This window comes from Miscanthus floridulus, chromosome 13 (genome assembly GCF_019320115.1).
Source record: "Miscanthus floridulus cultivar M001 chromosome 13, ASM1932011v1, whole genome shotgun sequence".
NCBI lineage: Eukaryota > Viridiplantae > Streptophyta > Magnoliopsida > Poales > Poaceae > Miscanthus > Miscanthus floridulus.
The window spans coordinates 66270460-66297983 of NC_089592.1; the positions used below are offsets into that span (position 1 = coordinate 66270460).

At 41.4% G+C, this 27524-nt stretch overlaps 1 long non-coding RNA gene and 1 pseudogene across 1 annotated transcript; both read left to right on the plus strand.

Moving 5' to 3' along the window:
• The first annotated feature begins 791 nt into the window (after nt 1–791).
• LOC136501221 (disease resistance protein Pik-2-like) lies at nt 792–27511 on the plus strand (annotated as a pseudogene).
• LOC136501222 (uncharacterized) lies at nt 13459–14122 on the plus strand. The gene is made up of 3 exons (XR_010770203.1): nt 13459–13702; nt 13814–13927; nt 14019–14122. It is a non-coding gene; the product is annotated as an uncharacterized lncRNA (long non-coding RNA).
• Nucleotides 27512–27524: the final 13 nt, after the last annotated feature.

The window sequence follows — 27524 nt, forward strand, 5'->3', positions numbered from 1 at the left end:
AAAATACACTTCATTAAGAGTGAGATAAAGATCAAATAAGAAAGATACTCTTCATTTAGAGTGAGATAAAGATTAATTAAGATGAATGCGACCGTTGGATGAGTACAATGGTCACAACAATGATACCCCTAAGTAGAGAAATAGCTAAATTCCTAGACCTTTTAAAGTTCCGACGGAAAGATAGCGTAGTCAGCCTTAAAGATGTTAAGGTGGTGCTTAAAGCGTCATATGAGGTTTTAACAGATTAAACCCAAAATAAAATATTTGAAGATACACTATCTTTAGAAAAGATGAGAAGATTTGAGGGAGCATGGTATATAGAGGTATATAGAGACCTAAGACTTTAAGAGAAGAGGAACTGCGTGTCCACTTTAGTGACTCAGGAGCAACAAGTTTCTTAATACATGTTGATGTTGTATGACTAATACAACACCTGTTGTTAGCTCTTCGAAGAAGATGAATATGTAAATAAGGATCTTGTGGTATAGGAGCCTGTAGAATCAATTGCCTCTTGGCAATGAAGAGCAACAACAGCCCCATATGAAAGTGCCAGTAGCTGAGGTCCTAGAATGTCTCAAAGAATTAGTACACCAATTTTCTCATCGCAATCTATGTTAGCGAAGATATTCAAATAGAGGGTGATCCCACCTCATTTGAAGAAGCCATGAGAAGCGTTTACTTGTTTGAATGGCAAGAAGCTATGGAAGTTGAAATGAATTTGATGAATACCAACGATGTTTGGGACTTAGAAGAAATTTCTAATGAAGCCAAAACAGTAGGCTGTGAATGTCATCGACAAGTTCATCCACCAGCTCGGTGATGGTGGCTGCCAGAGTCAGAGTGGCTTCAAGGAGCTCTTCCGCAAGACTATTCGTAGTCTCAAGACGCTTGGGTCGCGCCAGGGAATCGCCAACAAAATCGACGACCTTAAGGTTCGTATCGAGAAGGTGAAAGAGCTCAAGACTAGTTACAAGCTGGATGATGCAACTTGTAGCGCCTCTCAGCATTCAGCCATGGATCCCCGATTGTCTGCTCTTTTTGTGGAGGAGGCACACCTTGTAGGCATTGATGGTCCAAGAGATGATCTCGTCAACTGGATGGTGGAAGAAGAAAATAGCTCGGCGAAGCATCACAATCGCAGGGTGTTGTCCATTGTTGGGTTCGGTGGGCTGGGAAAGACAACCTTGGCGAAGGAGGTCAGTCACAAGATCCAAGGGCATTTTCATTGTCATGCTTTTGTCTCAGTCTTACAAAAGCCAAATGTAAAGAAAATTATGAAGGATGTGTTCTCCCAAGTGCGTAGTGAGGAAAATTTTACGAAAGGCATCGACGCTTGGGACGAAAAGAAACTAGTTGCGAAGCTACGAGAACTGCTACAGGATAAGAGGTAATTTCAGCAAACCCCCTCCCCTCCCTCCCTTTAGAAGGAACATTCCTTAATTATTACCAGCCATATTTCATTGCAGTTAAAAAGAATTAAACTGTAAATGAATATGTATAAACTATAAAGGTTACATATTACTAAAGTACTGAAGCAACTCAACCTTATTTTTTTAATTTCCTCGTTCACTAGCTACAACCTGAATGAATAATAACATGCATGCGGGTTTTTGAAGCATTAGTATACATCCACCGTTTTTACTAAAACTAGTCCATGAGTAGGCTCCCGCACATAAAAATTACTTATATTAATTTGCATGTCCAACTGTTATGAACCTACCATTACTGATCTATATGTTTTTCATCAATATTCATAGCTTTTTTCGTTGGGTGACACGTCTATTTATCTTTAATTTGTATTTGATTGAAACCTTAGCTTAAACTATAGTGGCTCAGCTCTTGCTGCAGCTCATATCTTATGACGTCATGAATCTAAATTTTACTTTTCAAATTTTAATCTAAATAGTTGCTACAGTTTTTTATCCTCAAGTTAAGTTCTTGTAATTTTTGTCTCCTTTAGTAACTCTATTTTTATATTTTATTTAAAATAAGAATTTATATCATAGGTTGCACTTAATTACTACGATCGCATACTACAAAAACTTTTTTGGAGGCGGGCAAAATGGATTAACTGAGGCGGGCATCACAGCCGCCTCGGTCCAAAGGTCGTGGTAAACCAATCTTTTCCGAGGTGGTTCAAATGCCCGCCTCGGTAAATAAAAAAACCATGGACAATTCCACAAGACCCATCCACAGGCCCGTCGAGCCCATCCACGGGCCATCACCGATGCCGCCGCACCCACCACCGCCAGAGAAGGGCCGAGCCCCGCTCCATGCCTACGCCATTGGATCCGGTCGCTCCACCATAAGATCTATGCCTCCAGAACTAGATCCGCCGCTGGGGGAGCACGGGCGGGCAGATCCGGTCGCTCCACCCACCAGATCTGGTGCGTGGGGGAGGAGGGGCGCCAGATCTGAGAGAGAGGGGTGCCGCCACCGCTGCCTGGAGGGTGGAGGAGGGCGCTGAAAGGATCAAGGTGCCAAAGAGGGAGGGTAAATTGGGCTAATTCTAAAAATTCTTTGTAATAATTAAACCCTACACTTAGCCCACTTCACCCCTTATGCCTAGAATGTGATTCTAATGATCTACCGCACAAAAATTTAGCACCCTAAGTTCCAATCCTACTCTAGCATGGCAATTCTAAGAATGTAAAGATAAGAATTGAATTGGTCAAATGTAAATGCTCAAAGTAAGAAGAGAAGGAACGTGGTGATATTTTGCTGAGGTATCGGAGAGTCACCACTTCCCACTAGTCCTCGTTGGAGCACCCACGCAAGGGTGTAGCTCCCCCTTGATCCGCGTGAAAGGATCAAGATGTCCAAGAGGGGGGGTGAATTGAGCTAATTCTAAATTTCTTTGCAATAATTAAACCCTACGGTTAGTCCAATTAACCCCTTGTGCCTAGAAAGTGTTTCTATTGATCTAACGCACAAAAGTTTAGCAACCTATGTTCCAATCCTACTCTAGCATGACAATTCTATGAATGTAAATGACAAGAATTGAATTGCTCAAAGTAAAGAGAGAAGGAGGAACGCGTCGATGTTTTGCCAAGGTATCGGAGAGTCGCCACTCCCCACTAGTCCTTGTTAGAGCACCCGCGTAAGGGTGTAGCTCCCCCTTGATCCGTGCAAGGATCAAGTGCTCTCTATGGGTTGATTCTTTGACACTCCATCATGGTGAATCACCCACAACCGCTCACAACTTGAGTTGGGTCATCCACAAGCACCGCCGGATGATCACCAAGCTCCCAATCACCACCAAGCCGTCTAGGTGATGGCGATCACCAAGAGTAACAAGCACGAACTCTCACTTGACAACGACAAGCCTAATGAGAAGGGTGGATGCATACTGTGCTACTATTGATCTTACTAACGAGGGCTCTCTTTGGGATTCTCAAATCTCAATCACCTCACTAGGACCTTGCTCTTCTTGGCACTCTCAAAGGTGTTTCTCAGCTGTTGGAATGAGCAAAAGTCCCCCCTCACATGAATGGAGGAAGTATTTATAACCTTGGTTGAAAAATGAACCGTTATGTGTCTCTGCGGGGGATGCTCCGGTCATGTTGACCGGACGCTCTAGTCAGTTCTCTCCAAACTCCAGTGATAAAGTAGTGACCGGACACGTCCGATCGTGATTTCCCCTCTCTGGAACCTTACTGGAGTCGACCGGACGCTGGCACCTAGCGTCTGGTCGCTCACCTCTCAGCGTCTGGTCGTGCCAGATGATTTCACCTTGATCAAATGAACTGACCGGACCCTGAGCCAGCGTCCGGCCACTACGGAACCAGCATTTGGTCAACATTTGACCCTCCATTCACTTCCAACTCTCGATCATGCGTGAATGAAGTTTGCTCCAATGGATCTAAGGACTATTTTGGAGCTACCTAGTGCTAGATTTAGCAAGTGTGCACCACACCTAACCCACTAGACTCACCTAGGTCAAGCTACCCATCCATACCCCCCTTAATAGTATGGCCAAAGGAAAAACAAAGTCCTAAACTAATCTAAGTGTCTCTTCAACACTAAATGACACTTAGAACTAGTCCATCCTTAACATTGTCGTCCATCCTTTGAAAACCAAAACGATTTCCATCGTAGGGGCATGACCACCATGATTGCCCAATCGATCTCCATTACCGTGACCTAACTTAATTGCCTTTGCAAACCACACATTAGTCATAGTAATCACATATTGTCATTAATCACCGAAACCCAACTAGGGGCCTAGATGCTTTCAATCTCCCCCTTTTTGATGATTGATGACAATACCACCTCGAGTATGTGAAAGAGATGAGGTTTTTAACATGCTTGGATCATATAAGCTTTTGACAATAAGAACTAGAGAGTTAGGCAAGCTTATATGACCTAAGCCAACATGATGTACTCAATAGATTTGAAATAAGCACGAGTACAAGTAATAAAGCTCATTTGCATCAGAGTAAAATGCGGAAGCAAAAGCAAATGAGCACAGCACAAGTGATATGACATATAAATAATTCAAAGTAGAGAGCACACATGTCACATATCACATAAATATCACGATCACATTAATATCACAATTACGATCACACTTATGTAGTTCAATGCATAATAGTAAACATGAATGCATAATGTTTCACACATAAAACTCCAAATGTAATAGATAAGCTAATAGATAAACTCCCCCTAAATATGTCGCTCCCCCTAAGACTAACATACTCGATCCCTCTCCCCCTTTGGCATCAAACACCAAAACCTAAGGGTCGGTTGGTGGGGCTGCAGCGGACGAGTCGGGTACTGAGGTGCAAGGAGCGAGCTAAAACTGTGTGCCATCATCATCTGACCCTGAGCTCTGAGCAGTCTAACCCTCTATAGCTAGAAGTGATGCTAAAGTAGTCTGGGTTGGATCAGGGACTAGAGTGGCTGTAGACTGTGCAGGTATGACTGACGTAGGCGGCTCTGATGATGCAACTAACGAATGGAGAGTCTCTGTAGTCCCGGTAATAGGTGCAACTATGGAAGGACCTGAGACATGTAAATATGGCAGAGTAGGCTGCCCTATCAACTCACTAAACGTCTCTCTAAGGCTCCTGGAGACTGAGGTATCTGGCACTAGCAGCGAGGACATCTGAGCCAGTGTGAAGCCCGTCTGAAGAGGTGTGAACTGCGTGGCTAGCACTAGCGAGGCAAACCATTAGGACACCTACTCTGTAGGTGAAGCAAACTGTGCTGGTGGCTGTCCCTAACTCTAAAGCCCACTAGGTTGTAATGCTAGAGTCATAGAAGTGGTGGTAGGCTGACCAATCTGGGGTGAAGGCTGTGGCGATGGAGCCCCAATAGCTGTCACAACATGCTGCATAAACCCAAGTAGCTGCTGCATGAGGAGCTGCTGCTAATGCATGGCCTACTACTGCTGTATAGCCTGCTGCTGCTGCATAGCTAGCTGCTGTCTCTAGAACTCGTCCTGCCTGGTCTGAAACTATGTGAAAGTAGCGGCGGTCTCCTGTGCCTGGTGAGCCTGATCCTGCCTCATCAGCTCAAGGATAGCAAGTAGAGCGGGGTCTGTCTGTGGTGCAGGTGGAGCTAAACTAGAGCTACCGGCCTCATGGTCATGTCATCATGGAGGCATCTGAGGAATGTCCCAGTAGTCATCATCTGAGCTATCACTAGGGTCGCTCTCGACCATCCCCTCCTGCTGAGCATCTAACTGCTCCTCCTTAGTAGCTGCTATGCCCCTGATAGTATCATCTTGCTGGGCTGCAGTCTCTGGCACCTCTGGACGACGGCGTGGCTGGCTAGGTGCACTTGGTGTACTATGGCGGATCATCTAAGTCATGTTGTATGCAAGGAACTCTGTAGTAGCACCACTATACTCTGCTAGCATCTTAGGCAGCCTCACTATAACTGCCCTATGAATAAGAAATGTGATCCAGTGAGCATAGGGCAACTGACGGTGACCTCTGAACCCCTCAACAATAGTATCCTCCATCTCTGATAGAAGGAGATCCCAAATGTCAAACATAGTCTGCTGCATCAGAGAGTTCAGAAGCCATAGCTGTATGCGAGTCAAGCCCTTGTGATACCCCATCCTCGGAAGCAGGGTCCTCCTCATGATAGCATCAAGTATATGAGCTATAGGAGTGAGATCAATGGGTGTCCTGCTCGACCCCTTGCCAAAAGGCTCTGTGAAGCAATGGGGGACTAGATCTGTAGGGGGCACAAGACCGTCATGAGGGCATCTGGGAGGCACTATCTGTCCATAGCAAACCTCATGAAGTCGGATGGGCTACTCCTAAATCCTGAGTATCTCCCTGACCCTAGAGCTCATTAGCCTATAATCTCTGCCTCTGAATGCAAAGTGAATGTATCTATGCTGTGGGTCAATCCAAAGTGTAGCATAGAACTCACGGACCCAAGATAGAACATATAAGCCTGTCCATCCAAGTAAGCCTGTTAGCCCTGGCAAGTAAGATAGGAAAGAGTGAATATGCTCTCTAGCTGCTACTACAATGGACTCAATGTTGCACACCCTCAGAGACCTGAATACTGCCCCACTATTAAGATATGTATTATAGAAGTCTTCCTGCAATGGTGTGTAGAAGTCCTCTAAAGCTCTGCCATCCCTCCTCGATGGGAACCACTGCTCAAAGTCCACAAATCTAAGCTGTTGAACCTACTTGGCCGTGGCAGCCCTCAAATCCAAATGAGTCACTAGAGGCGGACCCTGTGGTCTAGGAGGCGGACAAGAACCCCTCTGTTGTGTCTCTAACCTTGGTGTGATAGGAGTACAGGTGTGACTAGAGCGACGTAACTGTGGTTGAGGTGCCTGCTCTATCTCCTCGGCCTGCTCTCCCTCCTGAGTCTGCTCTGCTGGCAGTGGCTGCTGCTGTGACCCCCTGAGGCTGACTCTCATCAAGAGCGACACATCGTCCTCCAACCATGACAGTCCCAGCTAGACCACCATGATGGCGCTCAACCTGCTCAAGTGCAGCCCTCGTTACTGGTGAAAGCTGATCTACAATAACAACACCACTCCTAGCACCTCCTCTCTTAGCACGATTTGTGGTCTCTACAACTACGGCTGCTCTTGATGTGTCTACATCAGATACTTCTGCTTCTTTGTTGCTAGCTTCTTTGTCGCCTTGCCTTTTGCATCTGCAGGCTGGCGAGGTGGAGGCCTCAGATCCTCATCACTGGGACCTCCGACATTCTTGACACGAGCCATCTGATGGAAGTGAAGAGAACAACTGCACTGACAAGAATCAACTACCAACTATCACTTCCGAGGCTTGGCCTCAATCCATACTCGCGAGCTTGGCCCTTAGTTGACTGACAACTGCAAATAGGACCATAATGGCACCGACTCACTGCATGATAGAATAGATAGGATATACAAATAAATACAATATATCTAAAGATATGAAATCCTAGGAAGCAAGCAATTAGGAACAAATTGGAAACGAGGGCTTGCTACCTAACGAACCGGTGAAACGATGAGAATAGGAATGGATGAGGGAACCACTGGGTTGGCTAGGGTTTGTAGTAGTGTGGATCAGCAGTGCACTGTGGTGAAGAGGTGCGGTGAGCAGTGGCTAGAGCACCAGGAGCATTAGGGTAGAGGCTCAGCGGTGCTTGGGCAGAGCACATGCACGGCAGTGCTGGAGCAGTGGCGTGGGCGAGCGCGATGGCAGTGCTATGGCATGGCACGGGCGAGCTGCGGTGGCACGGGCACTAGACGATTCGGCGTGGCGGTGCGGAAACAGCGGGGAGGCGCAATGCGGTGGCGACGGCTCGGCTCGGCGACTTGGATGCGGGAGTGCAACGCAGGTATGGGAGTAGGGCGGCGCAATGATGTTAGCGCGGGTGCTGGTGTGACCTTAGGTCAAATGGCGTGGCAATATATGAGGGTCCCCCGACGAGATAGAAAAGGAAACGAAGAAAAAGTCCTGAACCCGCACGATTTCTACTGACTGGACGCTCCGGTGGCAGCGACTGGATGCTGCCACCCAACGTCCAGTCGATTCTAGAGAGGTCCAAAACCCCTGGAATCGTGACCGGACGAGTCCGATCCCAACTGATCGGACGTAGCCAGAGTCCAGTCGATCCTATCTTCATCGTCTTCTCTTGACCGGACGCTAGGAGAATACTGTTTTAGCATTCGGTCACTCCTCGCAGCAACGGTTCACCACCTGTGAACTGACCGGATACTGGACTTCAGAGTCCGGTGCAGCGTCCGGTCACTCTTTTCCAATAAATCTCCAAAGTCCTTCGTGCTGCCAGTTCCCAATCAAGTTCCAACATCAATAAGATCCAAATAAACACCAATTGGGACTAATGTGAGTGACCTCCCACAAACCCTCAAAATTTTCAAAAATATTTTGCCTTAGGCTATAATTCTTTTTAAGAAAATAGGTAATAAGAGGGCAATTGAAGATAAACGACAAAGCAACATTTATGCATATACAATGCAATACTTGAAAGTAAATCTAGTTGCTTATCAAGTTTGATCCAAGGTTAAGCTTCTTCACTTACTTTTCGGCGGTTATCTTAACCATGTTAGACAAGCCCTAAGTGCATTACCACAAAGTAAACATGTTGTATATTACAATGCAATGCAAGGGACAACACAAGCTCATTTTCTAGAGAAGTTGCTAAAATCAAAAACATTGAGCTCATTCCACAATCGACAAAAAGTCATCTCATCTAGCGGTTTAGTGAAGATATCCGTCAATTGATCCTCGGTCCTTACACCTTCTAATGATATATCATTTTTTGCAACATGATCTCTAAGAAAGTGATCGCGGATATCTATGTGCTTGGTGCGAGAGTGTTGAACCGGATTATTTGCAAGTTTTACCGTACTTTCATTGTCGCACAAAAGAGGTACCTTTTCTAGAACTACACCATAGTCTAGCAAAGTTTGTTTCATATAAAGTATTTGTGCACAACAAGCACCCACGGCAATGTATTTCGCTTCAGTGGTGGACGAAGCCACACTATTTTGTTTCTTGGAGGATCAAGACACAAGTGATCTACCAAGCAAATAGCACCCTCCGGATGTATTTTTTCTATCAACTTTGCAACCGGTGTAATCCGAATCAGAATAGCCAACTAATTTAAATATAGCTCCTTTGGGATAGCAAAGACCAATGCTTGGTGTGTGCTTAAGATACCTAAGAATTCTTTTAACGGCAATCAAATAAGTTTCCTTAGGATTAGCTTGAAATCTAGCACACATACACACACTAAATATGATGTCGGGCCTAGATGCGGTTAAATATAACAAGCTACCAATCATAGAGCGATAGAGAGTTTGATCAACCATGTTACCTCCCTCATCTAGGTCGAGATGTCTATTAGTTGGCATTGATGTCTTGATTGGCTTACATTCATCCATCTTGAATCTTTTGAGAAGATCATTTGTATATTTCTCTTAAGAGATGAAAATCCCTTCTCTCATTTGCTTGATTTGAAAACCAAGAAAGAATGTAAGTTCTCCAATCATTGATATCTCGAACTCCTTTGACATCAATTCACCAAACTCTTTGCAAGAATCTTCATTTGATGATCCAAAGATGATATCATCAACATACACTTGACAAATGAAGATATGCCCATCAAGCTTCTTCGTGAATAGTGTGGTGTCGACCTTCTCAATTGTGAAGCCCTTCTCAATGAGGAAATCCTGAAGGCGCTCATACCAAGCTCTTGGGGCTTGCTTAAGCCCATATAGCGCCTTGGACAACCTATAAACAATGTTTTCCTAAACGGTAAACGGTCTTTACACGGTTGCCCTTCGTTTAGCGTTTAGACTGTTTACACGGTGTTTAAATGAAGTTAAACGGTCTAAACGGTTTTGTACTTTTTTAAAAAAAACATATAATTATATATGTGCATGTAAAAAATCAAGTATTCTATCAAATATATGTATTTTGTCACTATAAATAAATAAGTGTTCTAATCTGTAGCATAATATCAAGTATTGATTCCACATTCACATGTCAATCAAATCATGATTAATGATAAAGAAATGAGTCAAATGATAGTCAATGGCAAGATAAATCACAATTGACACACTCACAAACTGACAAATGGCAGCTATTTAGCATGTCTTCATATCAATACAATAGTGCATAACATCACATGAGTACATAAATTCAGATTACACCATGTCTAAACTAAAAATCATTGCCGCATTGGTCATCACAGGCTCACCGCACAAGACCACAGACCAAAGGCAAATTAGTAAATAAGCAAAAGAACATTAGTTGAGTTCTCACAAGTCACAACTCTTAGTCACACAAGCACATTAGGTCATCACAGCAAGACCGCAATCAATTTCAATCACATGTCATAACCAAAAGATCAGCCATCAGCCCATCACTAGCTACTAGCCATGCAAAAGCAAAATTCAGCAGCTCTGTATGTCATTGTGACTGTGAGTGACTACTAACTACTCATCATTCTCCCCCTCCTCATCCCCAACAATTGGGACCACATCCTCTTGGTCAGATTCAAAGTCAATCTCATCCTCATTGATTGGTTCTTCTTTTTCAGACTCAAATTCATCTTCACTAACATCTCTCATTTGGGCCAGCCTTGCACTTCGACGAAGTTTCCCACATTCCTCAACCCCACAAGCTTCTTCAATTATTTTCCATGTCAGCCCAGAAACAGGCTCACCATCCTCTTCATCACCACCTTCAACAATCCATCCCTGAGCTTTAGTTGCTTCGGTTCCCAAAAGAGGATCCATGTTCTGATTCTTCTTAGCCTTCATTTTTTTCGCATTCATCCTATTATTGTATTGAACAAATACAAGTTGGTTGAGACGCTCACATGTCAGCTTGTTTCTTTTTTTTGTATGATTCTGCATAAGCAAATTTAGTTTTAGTTAATAATCTGAAATCACAAGTTATATAGACATAATTAGAGTTTATAGAAGCACAAAGAGTCAGGAGGCTTACAGATTCAAAACAGCTCCAAGTCCTTTCACATCCAGAAGCACTAGAAGTTAAAGAAAGAATCCTTATGGACATTCTTTGTAGAGTTGGAACCTGTGTTCCATAATTTGTCCACCATGTTGCTACAAGTGAAAATACCAACGTATATCAAATTATTGAAGAATTAGTCCTTACAGCCAGGTTTTATATCAACTTAAATTACACTAAAATAAATTAGAAGGTGTAGATTCTAGCATGGAAAAAATATTGATGCAGATTCTAGCATGGAAATAATGTTGCAGCAGATTCTAGCATGGAAAAGCACGTTGCTACAAGTGAAAACAGCAAGGTATATCAATGTACTACAGAATTACCTGGGTTGAAATCATATTGCTTGCAGCCAGCCTTTGCTACAGGTTTTCCAAAGTGACCTTGTTTCTCTCTAAACTTGCATAGCTCCTCATTGAGCACTTTGTTTTGCTTGTCATAGTCACCATGGTAAAAGGTCTCAACAACAGTGAAGAATCCATCCATGATTTCGTCATTCATGAAGATGGAATCATCATTGTAGCTGTAATATGGATTCAATAAATAAGCAGCCTTATGCAATGGACTGTCCAGCCTATCCTTCATCTTGTCATCAATGATCTCTATAACATTGTTGTACAGATTGAGATTTCCTGTCTTCTCAATGTTGCGAAAGCCCGTCTTGATTTCTTCCTTGGCCTTTATGATGTCCCCATACAGAAATGACAAGGATGGTTTGATATCACTATCAACCATACGAAGTACCTTGATCAGTGGCTCAAATACCCTCAAACAAAGTGCAACCCCACTCCAAAAGGTAGGTTTTGTCATTGTGGAAGTAGCTAGGACACCTTTGCTATTCTTCTTGATGTGGCTCAAACCTAAGAATTTGTCCCATTCATCACATTGAGACATTGCCCGTAGTTGCTCCTTCTTCTCATACAAGCTTTGCAAAGTTAGAAAATTGGAAGCAAATCTAGTTACACCAGGCCTCACAATATCTCTCTTCTTTGTATATTTCCTCATCAAAGCCAAGGTTCTATGGTGTGCGTAGATAAAGATGGTCAGTGACTTAGCTTGATCAATGTAGCCCTTGAACTTCTTCATCTTCCCAATTCCTTCAAGCATCAAATTCAGGGTGTGAGTTGCACATGATGTCCAAAATATGTTTGGCCTCTTCACAAAAAGTAAATCCTTTGCTGCCATATTGTTTGAAGCATTATCTGTGACAACTTGGACTACATTTTCAGCACCTACTCTCTCAATACAGCCATCCACATACTCAAAAATAAGCTTTCCAGTGTGTGACTCTTCTGAGGTTTCCTTTGATTCAAGAAAGCTTGAGCCAATGGTGCAGTGCATACACATATTCATGATACTTCTCCTTTTCTGATCAGTCCATGCATCTGTCATGATTGAGCAACCATTCTTAGCCCATTCCTCTTCATGTGCCTTCATCATCTTCTTTGTCTCCTCAACTTCCTCAAACAATAATTTCTCTCTCAACTGGTGCTGGTTTGGTTTCTTTCCACCAGGGCCAAATCTGCCAGCTGCTTCTATAACTTGATCGAACTCTACATTGTTTATCTGGTTAAAAGCCACACCTAAAATGAAACCAAGATATTCACAGTTAGACATTAAAAGCACATAATGCAAGAAATTCACAGTTAGAACTTATAATGGAGCAAATGGCAAGCTGCAAGGCAAGAACTTACCACGCACATACACCCATCTCGCAATGTAGCGCTGCAAGCTATGCATTCTCTCTTTCATTATTGATTCAGTGATTAATTGCTGCCGGATCACCCTTGTGCTGCTTAGGGAGGCTTGATCAAGAGGCATTGTAAAATTATCCATAGGCCCTATTTTCCTAATGGTCTTCCCTCCAGCCGCATCAACCTCTTCTACCTCTGCTATGTTGGTGTCCTCATCAGCATCCGGCGCACCATCAAGGTCCACAGCATCTCTAACCTCTTGTTGTTGAGTAAGCCTAGACTTTTTAGCCTTTTTTGAGTCATCTATGGCTTTCTTGCACATTTCTTTATCCTTTTCCGTCGATAATTTGCAAGGTCTAACCTGCATATTTATTATTTAAAAAAGAAACATTAAGTTCTTAGCAAGAATATAGAATCATGGCTTGATAGAGAATAGATATAATATATTAACCTCGCCACGAATCCCAGCAATATGGAGCTTTAGCCTATGTATTCCTGCTGTCACCTGTAGGCCACAATACTTGCACTTGATCACATTCAAGTTGTTTGGATCCACCAACACTCCATACTCCCACCCAATGTCACTAGAGTTCCTCTTTAGGATCATGGGTTTGCTAGTGGAACCAGAAGGATTAGATGCAGCGGATGACATCCTGCAACTACAAATAATTTAATGAGCAAACTTTAGACAACTATTTAGTATTTATCATTGCAACCTATTCTATCAGAAAGGAGCTGCAGATGCAATCTTGATGTGTGAGACATGACCCAGAATGATATCAAGTCCAATAGAGTCTACGGCTGCTTCCATATTCTTCTTCAGAATTTTGAGCCATTCTCAGAAGCAGTGCACTTGCAGGTGTACAAGCACATAGGACAAATTGTCAATTGATGCTTAGATTGCATATAACTACAACAATGTAGCACCACATTTATTATGATATCTTTGGATACCCATTCAACTTATTACTACAACAAATTAAATGCCCCATCGTACCATGTACCCTATCTGACAGGGAAGAGTTCTTCAAATCAAAGGTGAGTAAAAACATTCAGTAACTTATTTAGTTGACCACTAGAAACATTCAGTTACCATCAGAGACACAGACAAATGTGTTAGCATCTCACATCCATTTCTACTTGTTGCAGACACAGTCCAGCCCAGCGAGCTGATACTTGTGTGTGGAGCGGGCAGAGATAAGGATGGAGAAGGAACACATCAAGATGGCCATGCTGAGGCAAGAACAAACATTCAGGCAGCAGGTAAACCATGTTACCAGAACTTCCTGCTCACAAGTAGAGCAATATCCATAGACTTCATAATGCTGAAATTGTTCGATGCTCTCTTCTTCAGGTTCACGAGCTGCACCGCATGTACCAGGTTCAGAAGTAGCTGATGATGCAGATGCAGATTACCAAGACAAACAACTACAGAAACAAAGTTCCTGAAACGCAAACTGAACCGACAGTAAAACTCGAGCACCAACAATGGTGTGGTAGCTCAGGCAAGACGGAGGCCAAGCTGGCCGAATACTTCAACCTATATCTGTAAATTTAGACTCTAATTTGAGTTTCCAATCCAATTAAATCAGTGAATGTATTATGTATACAACTACTGACGCCTTAATAGAACAGTCATAAATCCTAGAGGTTTCAAATTTGGAATATATAGAAATAGAACTAGACTGGCTGTCCGGCCGGATGTGGATGGGGTAGGGTACGGACCTGCTCGCCTGCTCCTGGCTTCCTGCTCTTCTAGCCCGGCTGATGTCCGGCTGCAGCAGCTACTGCGAAGCACGGGTGCTGCCGTAGGGCGAGCCTCTACAGCAGCAGCTTCCTGCCAAGCCACTGCAGAGCGTGGTGCTGCCGTGAGGCGTGGTGGGCGGGCCGGCGGGGAGCCGGGGATGGCCCGCAGCAGCTACGAGCAAGCCTCTGTAGCCTTGAGACCTGGCCCCTGGACGACGGCACGGCGGCGCGGGCGCCGAGGCTCCGGCGTGAGCAGAGTGGCCTGCTGGCGGCGCTGGCGAGTTGCCAGTCGCGAGGAAGGGCGCAGGAGCCGGCAGGCGTGACGTGCCTGTGGTGCGTCTGCGCGAGTGCGTGACCTAGTCGGCCTTGCTGTTCGCCGACCAGCCCTTGCTGTCCACGGCGAGCTTGGACGCCGAAACGAGCGGCCGCGGTGGCTACCTGGCGGCGGCGGCTGAGATGCTCACTGTCTGAGACGAGTGGCAAATGCCAAATGAAAACCCTAGGGCGAGTTTGCGCCAAACTGGGCTTATCTGTTACCAGTTGGCCCAAAATTGACCGCGAGATCCAAAATTTCACTCCCGCCCTTGCGCATGTTTCGCCTGAACGTTCCGTGTCGCCCGTCCAGTCTTGTTTAATGCCGTTCCGTGTCGCCCGTTTATACCATTTTTTAGCGTTTCGGACCGTGTAAACGGCGGCGACGTTTAATGCACCGAATATGGCCTAAACAACACAGCATGGTGCCGTTTCCGTTTTCTAAACCGTGTACATGGCCATGTAGACCGTTTAGGCGAACATTGCCTATAAACATGATTAGGATATCTAGGGTCTTCAAACTCGGGAGGTTGATCAACATAGACTAGTTCATTAATAAAGCAATTTAAAAATGCACTTTTCACATCCATTTGATACAATTTCATTTCATGATGTGATGCATATATAAGAAGAATACGGATGGCTTCTAGTCTTGCAACCGGTGCAAAGGTCTCTCCAAAATCCAAACCTTCAACTTGAGAGAACCCCTTTGCAACTAGTCTTGCCTTGTTCCTCATAACAACACCTTGATCATCTTGCTTGTTGTGAAACACCCACTTTGTTTCAATGACTCTTGCACCTTTTGGCCACTCTTCAAGAGTCCAAACTTCATTTCGGATGAAGTTGTTCAACTATTCATGCATGTCATTTATCCAATCCGGATCTTGAAAAGCTTCTTCTACCTTAGTAGGCTCAAAGCAATAGAAAAAGAGTGATGTGTAATAAATGAAGTAAGTTTTTGTGAGTGAGTCATTACACCCTTTCATGGACTCCCTATGATGAGATCTTGTGGATGATTTTATAGTAGAGGTGTATTTCTTCTATTGACCACTTGAGGAGGAGGTTGTGGAGCATCAACATCTTGTGCTTGTACCACCATTTGATCATAGGAGATATGAGTGTCTTCATTTTCTACTCTCCCGTCTTGTTCACCATCTTGTGGCACATTTGATGAAGAAGGTAGATTGATCACTTGTACATCATCTTGAGGCTTGATGTCTACAACCGGAATGTTCTTCGTAGCCTCCCTCAATGGTTCATCACCTACATCATTAAGATTCTTATGTGCTCCTTGGGAGCCATTAGATTCATCAAATTCCACATCATATGTTTTTTCAACCAAGCCGGTGGCATGATTAAATACTTTATATGCTTTGGACTTTGATGAGTAATCAACAAGAAAACCAATATCACAACATCTTTGAAACTTCCCTAGATATTGCCGCTTCTTGTAGATGTAGCATTTGCAACCAAACACCCTAAAGAAGGAGACGTCCAGCTTCTTCCCATTGAGCAACTCATAAGGTGTCTTGCCAATGAACTTTTAAAAGAATAGGCGGTTGGATGCATAGCATGCGGTGTTGATAGCTTCCGCCCATAGAGCTTTAGGGGTGTTGTACTTATCTAGCATTGTTCTTGCAAGAATGATCAATGTTCGGTTCTTTCTCTCAACTATACTATTTTGTTGAGGAGTATATGTTGCAGAGACCTTATGTTTGATTCCAACTTCATCACAATAGGCTTCTATGTTTGTGTTGTCAAATTCCTTCCCATTGTCACTTCTAATCTTCTTGAGCTTCACTTCAAATTCATTTTGTGCTCTCTTGGCAAACTTCTTGAAGCATGATGCAACTTCGAATTTGTCATAAAGGAAGAATACCCATGTGTATCTTAAATAGTCATCAACAATCACAAGACAATAAAGATTTCCTCCCAAACTCTTGTATGTTGTTGGTCCAAATAAGTCTATGTGAAGGAGTTCTAGCACTCTTGTGGTTGACATGAAAGCTTTTGTTGGATGAGTATTTGCGACTTGCTTGCCGGCTTGACATGCACTACAAAGCTTATCCTTCTCAAACTTCACATCCTTCAATCCTCTCACCAAATCATTCTTCATTAGCTTCTTAAGTGAGCTCATCCCAACATGAGCAAGTCTTCTATGCCATAGCCACCCAAGTGTTGTTTTGGTGAATAAGCAAGTCTTCAAATTAGCATCTTCGGAGGTGAAGTCCACTAGATATAGGTTGTATCTAAATCCTTTGAATATCACTTGATCAGCATCCTTCTTAGATACAACAACTTCCTTCTCGGTAAACAAGCATTAGAAACCAAGATCACACAATTGTCCAACGAATAGCAAGTTGAAGCTCAATGAAGCAACATATAGCACATTTGAGATAGAATGATCATTTGATATTGCCACTTTGCCCAATCCTTTAACCTTGCCCTTTGAGTTATCTCCAAATATGATTCTTTCTTGTCCATCTACTTCTTCATCTAGTGAGGTGAACATACGAGGATCACCGGTCATATGTTGTGTGCAACCACTATCAATAACCCCATGACTTCCACCGGTCTTGTAGTTTACCTACACACAAGAGATCAAGCTTTAGGAACCCAAACTTGTTGAGGGCCCTTCACCTTCTCAACAAGTGACTTTGCTACCTAAACTTTCTTAGACCTATTCTTATTAGGAGGTCCTAAGAACATGACGTTCATCTTCCCACTAGAATCATTTCTAAGCATGTAATGAGCATTGAAAGCAAAAGGTCTAGCATGCTTGGGCAAGGGTTGTGGTGGTGGAGTTTAGCACTCATGGGCAAAGTGGCCTTCTTGTCCACACTCAAAACACTTCTTTGGCTTTGGCTTTTGTTGTTGTTGAGCTTGAGCCTTCTTCTCTTTGTTTGCCATGTACCCAATGCCACTTCTATCCATCTTCATAACAGTGTTCATTAGTAGCTCACTTTGAAGATGCTTGCCTCTAGTGAACTTGCTCAATCCAATCTTGAGATGCTCTTTCTCCAACTTGAGCTTCTTGTTCTCTTCTTTGAGTGCATCATTGTTTTTCTCTTCTTTGAGCTTCTTGTTTTCTTCTTTGAGCTTCCCATTCTCAAGAATCAAATCACCATCATGATCAAGAGTTTCTAGCACAATAGTTTTGTGGCTTTTGATCTCTTCAAGATCTTTCTTGAGCTTTTTATTGTCATTCTTGAGCTTGACAAACTCATCATAATCATCGGCCTCAACCACTTGCTTGCCCTTGCTATTAGAACTTTGCCCAATGCTCTCAATGATCAAATCATCACATGATGTAGCTATATCAATCTTAACAACATTGTTAGTAGCATCATGTGGCTCATTAGATAAAAATTCTTGAGCAATGACAAGATTATCATGATTAATCTTAAGAATAGTATATTCTTCTTTTAGCTTGTTGTGGCTAGTGATGAGCTCATTGTGTATCCTCTCAACTTTATCATGTTTATCTTTAAGCTCTTACTTAGAAGATTTTAGCTCCTTAAGTTTGGATGATATAGCATCATTTACTTCTCTAAGCTCAACACTAGCATTTTCGGCTATATCACATTTGGCTAAAAGAGAATCATTTTTAGCTTCTAGCTTGTTATTCTTAGCTCTAGTCTTTCTAATAATTCTAGTATATTTGTTTAGCAAGTTGATAAGTTCATCATATGAAGGTGATTCAAATTTATCATCATCACTATCACTATCACAATCATCATTGTTAGCATGATCATCACTACTACTATCATCATCATTTGATACCTTTCATTCACCCTTGGCCATAAGGCATATGTGTGTAGAGGATGATAGCGGTGGTGTTGGTGAAGATGATGAGGAGTCAATCACAATGGCGGCCACCTTCTCATTATCACTATCATCATCGGATGAGCAACTTGATGAATCAATGTCCGTGAGCCAATCACCGATGATGTATGCCTTTCCACTTTTCTTCTTCTTGTGGAAGTCCTTCTTCTTGTCATCTTTCTTCTTGTATGGCTTGTTTCTCTTCTTCTCATCTTCTTCTTCATTGCTTAAGTCATCTTTCTTGCCCTTGTACTTGTCTTTCTTGGGCTTTGTGTATTGACGTGCTAGATGACCAAGTTCTCCACAATTGTAGCAATCCATCTCCGAGATTGGCTTCCTTCTAGAGCTTGCGAAGAACTTCTTCCTGCCATCAAACTTGACACTGGTATGCCTCCATACGGATTTTCTAATAAGGAAAATCATCTTCCTCAAAGATAGAAGGAGGTCCATCCCTATGGGACATCTTTCTCTAGGCGGGTAAGTATAATATGTGAGCATAAGGCTCCAATACCAATTGAAAGGATCAAGATGCCCAAGAGGGGGGGTGAATTAGGCTAATTCTAAAAATTCTTTGCAATAATTAAACCCTACACTTAGCCCACTTCACCCCTTATGCCTAGAATGTGATTCTAATGATCTATCGCACAAAAGTTTAGCACCCTAAGTTCCAATCCTACTCTAGCATGGCAATTTTAAGAATGTAAAGACAAAAATTGAATTGCTCAAATGTAAATGCTCAAAGTAAGGAAAGGAGAAGGAACGCAGCAATGTTTTGCCAAGGTATCAAAGAGTCACCACTCTCCACTAGTCCTCGTTGGAGCACCCGCACAAGGGTGTAGCTCCCCCTTGATCCACATAAGGATCAAGTGCTCTCTATGGGCTGATTCTTCAACACTCCATCGTGGTGAATCATCCACAACTGCTCACAACTTGAGTTGGGTCATCCACAAGCTCCGCCGGATGATCACCAAACTCCTAATCACCACCAAGCCATCTAGGTGATGGCAATTACCAAGAGTAACAAGCACGAACTCTCACTTGACCATAACAAGCCTAATGAGAAGGGTGGATGCACACTTGCTACTCTCCTTGCACTAATAAGGCCTTAATCTTGGATTCTCAAATCTCAATCACCTTACTAGGCTCTTGCTCTCTAAAGCACTCTCCAGGGTGTTTCTCAGCTGATAAAATGGGCAAGAGACCTCCCTTGGATGAATAGAGGAAGTATTTATACCTCCTCATTCAAAACGAACCGTTAGGAGGTTGAGTCAGCACTCTATGGGGTGACCGAATGCTCCGGTCAGTTATCCTCGCCAGAGAGCCGTTAAGTTGTGATAGGACTCTGACTTGCGTCTGATCACAAAAACTGCTCTCTAGAACCTTACTGATGTTGACCGAATGCTAGCACCCAGAGTCCGGTCAGTAATCGGATCCTGACTAGCGTTCGGTCAGCACTGACCGGACGCATCCGATCAGGAATTTTCCTCTCTGGAACCTCTTTGGAGTTGACCAGATTCTGGCACCCAGCGTCTGGTCACTTTTCACTCAGCGTCCGTTCACAACCAGATGGCTCCAGTTGATCAAATGAACTGACCGGGCTCACCCTTCAGCGTCCGGTCACAACCAGACCAACGTCCGGTCAGTCATTTGATCCTCCATTCACTTCCATCTCAAAATAATGTGGATGAAGTTTGCTCCAATTGATCTTAGGGCTACTCCAGAGCTACCTAGTGCTAGATTTGACAAGTGTGCACCACACCTAACCCACTAGACTTACCTAGGTCAAGCTATAGTCCATACCCCCTTAATAGTATGGCCAAAGGAAAAATAAAGTCCTAAACTACTCTAAGTATTTCTTCAATACCAAATGATACTTAGAACTAGTCCATCCTTAATCTTGTTGTCCAACCTTTGAAAATTGAAACGATTTCCATTGTAGGGGCATGACAACCGTGATTGCCCAATCAATTGCTATTACCATGACCTAACTTAATTGCCTCTGCAAAACACACGTTAGTCATAGTAATCTCGTATTGTCATTAATCACCGAAATCCAACTAGGGGCCTAGATGCTTTCAGGCGCCACTGCCACAGGAGGCCCCGTAGCTTCGCCCGTGCTGTCACAAGAGAGGGAGAGGCGCTGCCGTCGCTGGGGAGAGGGAGAGGCACCACCGTCGCTGGGGCTCTCTAGCTGAGGCTCGGGCTTGGGGAGGGAGAGGCGTTGAGCTTACGGAGGGAGAGGCGCCATGGCTCACCGGGGTGAGGGAGGCACGGGAGAGGGAGGGAAAGGGGGAGAGAGAGGCATCGACTATTGGAAGAGGGAGAGGGAGAGACGGGCTCAGGAGAAAGGGAGGCGTGAGTGATGGCCACGTGAAGGAGAGAGAGAGAGAGCGTTGACGGGTAACCTTGGGTTTCCTGTTTATATATCGTGACTAGTTACCGGGCTGAGATGGGCTTCTAATGGATTTGGCCTCATTAACCGAGGTGGACCTCTTAAAAAGGCCCGCCTTGATTTTGCAAGGCGAGCATTTTACAAGCGCGTCGGTAAATAAAATGTCCGCATCGGTTAATCAATTTTGAGAGGTGGGCATTTTTTGTGTCTCGGTAAATAAAACGACCACCTTCATTCATCGTCAGGCATTTTACGAGGCGGTAGGTTTTTGTGACCGCCTCGATTAATAGGGCATTGTCTCGCAAAATCATTTGTGTAGTAGTGATAAATTATCATTTTTAAAACATGCACCACTTTGCTTAAGATTGGTCGCAAAGCTTGAAATGAGATCTTTGATGGGTAGATGTGCTAATCTCAAGAGGATATTAATACTTACTCCCTCTGTCCGGTAATATAGTGCATTCTAGGAATTTTAAGACAAATTAAGAGAGAACATAAAAGACGCATGTACCCTCATTTTATTTTCTAATCAGACATTATCATCAACATGATTAATGATGATTAGTTGATAAATAGAAAGTATTTAATGCAAAACTGGTTTTTATCTTCTAGAATGCATTATATTTGATGACAATTTTTTAATGTTATAATGCACTATATTACAGGGTGGAGGGAGTAAGCATTATAATCATTTTTTATGCTAAAGAAAAGGAATCTCAAAAACCAGGCCGATGTAACCACTTTTGGTCTGCACTAACCTCCTCCACTTCCCAAAATGTTTGATTTTCAAATAGTAATATTTCTTTATTATAAAAATAAAGTTCCTACGGTTATGCTATCAATATAGATATGTCAAAGATTTTGATTAGAATGTATTAATTTGTCAAAGTAATGGTATATATAAATTATATGACAAGATTTTTAATATAATTTTAAGTTGTTTGTTAGCATCATTCGTGAATGGGCCGGTACAAAAATATGTTGCATGATTGTTGAAAAATAACATATATATTTATCGATCATGCATGCATGTGCTCTTCATCTACGTCATGGAACAATATGTAGTTTTACTTTAATCAATTTTTAGTGTATTAATATTAATAGAAAAGGGAATGTCCAAACATACTTATGTGTAATTTATAATTATTTAAATAATTTTTGTAATAGTAGATGTTGATATTTTACATGTAGATTTGAGCGGTTATTATAGTTTCTTTAATAATAGTAGAAATGATAATTTAGATGTGAATTTAAGAGTTAAGAGGTGAATAGTTTGATGCAAATATAGGGTCACTTTAGATCATGTTTAATTTCATATTGGCATATGTGGTTAACATAAATATAGATTCATGGGTTATTTTATATTGTTTTTCGATCTCAGTAGTGAGGGATTATTTAGAAAATATGATAGATATAACGACTATTATTATGAATGGTGATTAGATCTTCCAAACTAATGGCAAGATGTTTTTGATTATATGAGAATTTATTTATCCTTTTTGTAGTGTGTCTCGTGAAGACTAATGTTTGGGGCCTCTAGTTAGAGTCCCTAGGATTTATCTTTTCTCTGGCGTGATATGTATTTAGTTGAAACCTAATTTAAGTTATATAAGCTCCTATCATGTCCCTTTATGACATCATGAATCCATATTCTAGCTTTTCACTTTTAATTTTATTAGTTGTTGCAATTTTTATCCATGTGTTAAGTTGTAAATCTAATTTTTATTTTATATTTTACTCACAAAAATATTTTTATTTTATCAAAAAAAGGATCTAGGTCCTAGGCTACACTCTTAGTCACTATAATGTCTATAGCACTCAAGATGTTGAATTTGTTATATCAAAAAATTATGTCTGTAGTAGTGTTAGAAAAATGAAATTAAATGTTTTATATTTTTATTCAAAATCATAGTTTTTATTTTATTGATAAAAAGATTCAATTTGGTAGACTCTAATCATCATTGTTGCTAAGGCAAGTTGTCCACTCTTTCATGATGACATATGTAAGTAGTTTATATGCAAAGTTAGAGCTGCTTTGCATCATCTTTAATAATAGAATAAGTGGGTAATTATATAAAAAAATAGAGATTTATTTTTAATTAAATTATAAAAAAATAGAGGGTTACTTTGAATTATCTTTTATAACGACATAGTGGTAAATTTATATACAAATCTAATGGGTTATGTGAATTATATTTCATAGTGGAAGAGGTGGGTAATTTAAACGCAAATTTATGAGGTTATTTTTTGTATTTATTATATATGATGGTAGTGTTGTGCAAGTTTTTATAAAATAGAATTGATTCAGTGCCTCTTATAATTAATGATGATCATTACAGTCCACCAAATTGAAGGCAAGATATTTCTGGTTATTGTGACAAATTCTAAGAGTTATTTTTTTCCTAGCACGCCCCGTGAGGATTAATGTAAAGGCTCCATTAGAGCCTCTAATTAATACTCCCTCCAGTTTCCTAAGAGATGTCATTTTGGACAAGGCTTGGTCAAACATTGGGAATATAAATCATGAATAACTTTTAAATTTTTGAGTTTGGAAATGTGAAAACCATATGAATATATTTGTCTTGAAATATACTTTCAAAAAATATACATATATCACTTTTCAATAAATATTTTTATAAAAATAAGAAGTCAAACTTATGATTTGGAGACCGTGTCGCTGTCTAAAATGACATCTTTTAGGAAACTAGTGAATGTTTACACTTGCTACTCAATATTCCATCATACTAGGTATAGTCCTAAAATATAAAGTATTTAACAATTCAAATTTCAAATTATAGGATATTCTAAGTGAATTAACTCCTCAAAGGCACCAAATCACATGCATACTTGTCATTAATATGTACCACCAGACTCAAAGTATGGCAAGTACAAGATGCTCGAGCAGTTAAGGGAAACTTACATTCATTATTTGTTTTACCCAATAGTTTATCCTGGAACTGCTAGGATGTGTTATATTTCATGACAGTATCAGAACAAGTATTCTAAATAAAATTATTGTTGAAACAAGTATTTGCTGAAACAACAGAGATTTTTTTAAAGCTATGTTAGTTGGCTTTGAATTTCAATAAAATGTTCTGTTGAAATTGCCTTACCGATGGGATCATAAAAATACCCAAAAGCCTAATAAAAGTTCTTAAAAAATCAAAACTTGGTAGATTCATAGTGCACCCAAGGACGAGGCATGTCGCAGGAGTTGAGATGCAAACTCATTTTTGTAAAATTTATAGTTGTCAATTTCCTATGGATTTTTCAAAAATAAGTTTGCACCTCAACTTTTATGACATATCTCAACTATGGATGCTCTATGGATGCACAAAGTTTCTTGGATATTAGCTGTAGTTAATATTTCTGATATCAAATGATTGTCGCTAGATACAATATGAAATATATTTTATAGTTTATCTCTTTGAAGTAGTACATATTAATATCTTTCTCAATATTTTTTTGTCGAACTTAGGATATTTTGACTTATGACCAATTTAGGATCTCTTATTTATTTAAAAATTGAAGGAATATGACACTATTGTTAGGGTCTGTTTATGAATTTTCTTACAAATAAATATGTTATATACATATCATTACTATATGGTATTCTGTATACTCTGCATATATATGAATTTGACTTATATGTTATTTTATTGTATCAGATCTGGTAAAAAATTAGTAAGCTAACATAAGAAAAAACCAATAGAATATTTGATCACATTATAGAGGAATAGGTGATGAAACAAATAGCGTATGTAGATGACTTGGTTGTTAATAGATTAAAGATTAAAAGTATTGCACATGATCGAGATGACATGGATATTTTTTTGTAATTAATAAGAGTTGACATGGACTTAGTGATGAATGATGTGGACACCTTGTAGAGGAATAGGTGATGAAACAAATAGCGTATGTAGATGACTTGGTTGTTAATAGATTAAAGATTAAAAGTATTGCACATGATCGAGATGACATGGATATTTTTTGTAATTAATAAGAGTTGACATGGACTTAGTGGGAAATGATGTGGACACTTTGCATGAAGAGATAGAACATCTAGTGAGTCACTTAGTGGGGAATGATATGGATACCTTGCATGAGGAGAAAAAACATCTAGTGGGGTTTAGCTTTATAAGAGTATATAGATAGATATAGATTTGTACTTATAAACATCCTTCTCATAATTGTCTAACAATATTTATTTGTTTCTACCAGGTACCTCATTGTTATTGATGATATATGGTCTATTCCGGCATGGGACGCTATTAAATATGCTTTCCCAGAGAATAATTTATCTAGCAGAATTATAGCAACAACACGCATTGTTGATGTAGCAAGGTCATGTTGTCTCGGTGGTAATGGCCGCATGTATGAAATGGAAGCTCTAAGTGATCTTCACTCGAAAAACTTGTTTTTTAAAAGAACATTTGGATCTGAGGCTGAGGACTGTTGTCCGGATATGCTAAAAGAAGTTTCAAATGAAATATTGAAAAAATGTGGAGGCCTACCGTTGGCAATCATCAGCATTTCAAGTTTATTGGCAAACAAACCGTTTCTCCAAGATGAGTGGGAGAAGGTCAATTGGTCAATTGGTTCTGCATTGGACAAAAATAGAAGCTTGGAGGGCATGAATAGCGTCCTATGCCTAGCTACAATGATCTTCCATCTAGTCTGCAGACTTGTTTATTATATCTAAGTATATTTCCAGAGGATTATAAGATTGACAGAGAGAGATTGGTGAGACAATGGATAGCAGGAGGCTTTATCTATGAAGAACGTGGACTGAGCAAGCAAGAGGTCGCCGAGAACCACTTCTATGAGCTAGTCAATAAAAGCAAGGTCCAACCCGTGGACGTTGGCTATGATGGTAAGGCTCGTGCCTGTCAAGTCCATGACATGATGCTTGGGCTCATTATTTAAAAATCAATTGAAGATAATTTCATCAGTTTGGTAGGCCACGGGCAAACTGATTTGGTAAATTGCGATGGTCCTATTCGTCGACTATCAGTCCAACACATTGATCAAGAGCTTGCCTCTGTATTGGAAAATCAAGATCTAAGCCATGCCCGATCTCTGACAGTAACAACACCGAGTGGCATCAAACACTTGCCTAGCCTTGTTAAGTTTGAAACTTTGCGTGTACTAGATTTTGAAGGTTGTGACTTCGTGAGAGTCTGCAAGAGTATGATATGAATGGTATAGATAAATTATTCCAGCTAAAGTACTTGAGCCTTAGGGGAACTGATATGTCAGAGATCCCCTTAGGAATTGTGAGGCTTTATGATCTAGAGACGCTACACCTTAGAGATAATGATATAGAAGAGTTGCCATATCCAGAATTGTTGAACTCACTAAACTACAATGTCTACTAGTCGCAAAATCCAACCTGTACTGGTTGTGAGAGTCTGCAAGAGTATGATATGAATGGTATAGATAAATTATTCCAGCTAAAGTACTTGAGTCTTAGGGGAACTGATATGTCAGAGATCCCCTTAGGAATTGTGAGGCTTTATGATCTAGAGACGCTACACCTTAGAGATAATGATATAGAAGAGTTGCCATCCAGAATTGTTGAACTCACTAAACTACAATGTCTACTAGTCGCAAAATCCAACCTGTACTGGCCTTATCGAGGTCGAGGATATGTTCCTTATGACAAGACATACATTGGCAACACAAAGATACCGGATGGGATTGGAAATATGAGTAACTTACGGGTCATCTCAGGATTCAGTATTACCAAGAGTTCATTAGGTGCGGTGGCAGAGCTTGGGAACCTGACCAGTTTGAATGAATTGCATCTGCAGATGGACAGTAGAGGGTCTGAGGAATACAAGAGGCATGAAGAGATGTTACTCCCCTCACTATGCAAGCTTGGCAGCTGCAAACTACAGTCTTTATGGATACGTTCTGACGAATCAACACCACTCCTGTTTTTAGATTCTTGGTCCCCTCTGCCATCTTCCCTCCAGAGATTTCAGATGACCACCAGCTACTATTTACCGAAGATGCCAAAGTGGATCACACCAGCACTCGCCAATATTGCATACATAACCATTAATTTGGTAAAAGCAACGGAGGAGGATCTGGGCATACTTGGAGAGATGCCTGCCTTAATTTCTTTGCTTCTAACTTTCAAAACTGACCAGGAAGAAAGACTTACCATCAAAGGCCATGGATTTCCATGTTTGAAGGAGCTATACATTTTCAATCGTTATTATTGGAATGGTGTGATGAACCTGCTGTTTGAGGAAGGGGCACTGCCGAAGCTTGAGAAGCTTGACCTGCCGTTGGTAGTTCCATGGGCAAAATCCTATGGTTTCTACTTAGGCATTGGCCACCTCCCATGCCTGAAACATGTTGCAATCACTCTTCGTGACCCCGTTGGCAGTGCCTCATATTCAGAAAAAGAGGCCGCAGTTGATGCCTTAAGGAATGAAGTAAATGCCCACTCCAATCTTCCGTTGTTAATTATCCGCTTAGAAATGGAAAAGGGCGACGAAGACAGTGACACCAATGAGGAAGAGTTTGAGAAGGAGAATGACACCAACGAGGAAGGGAGCTAGACGATGGGAAAAT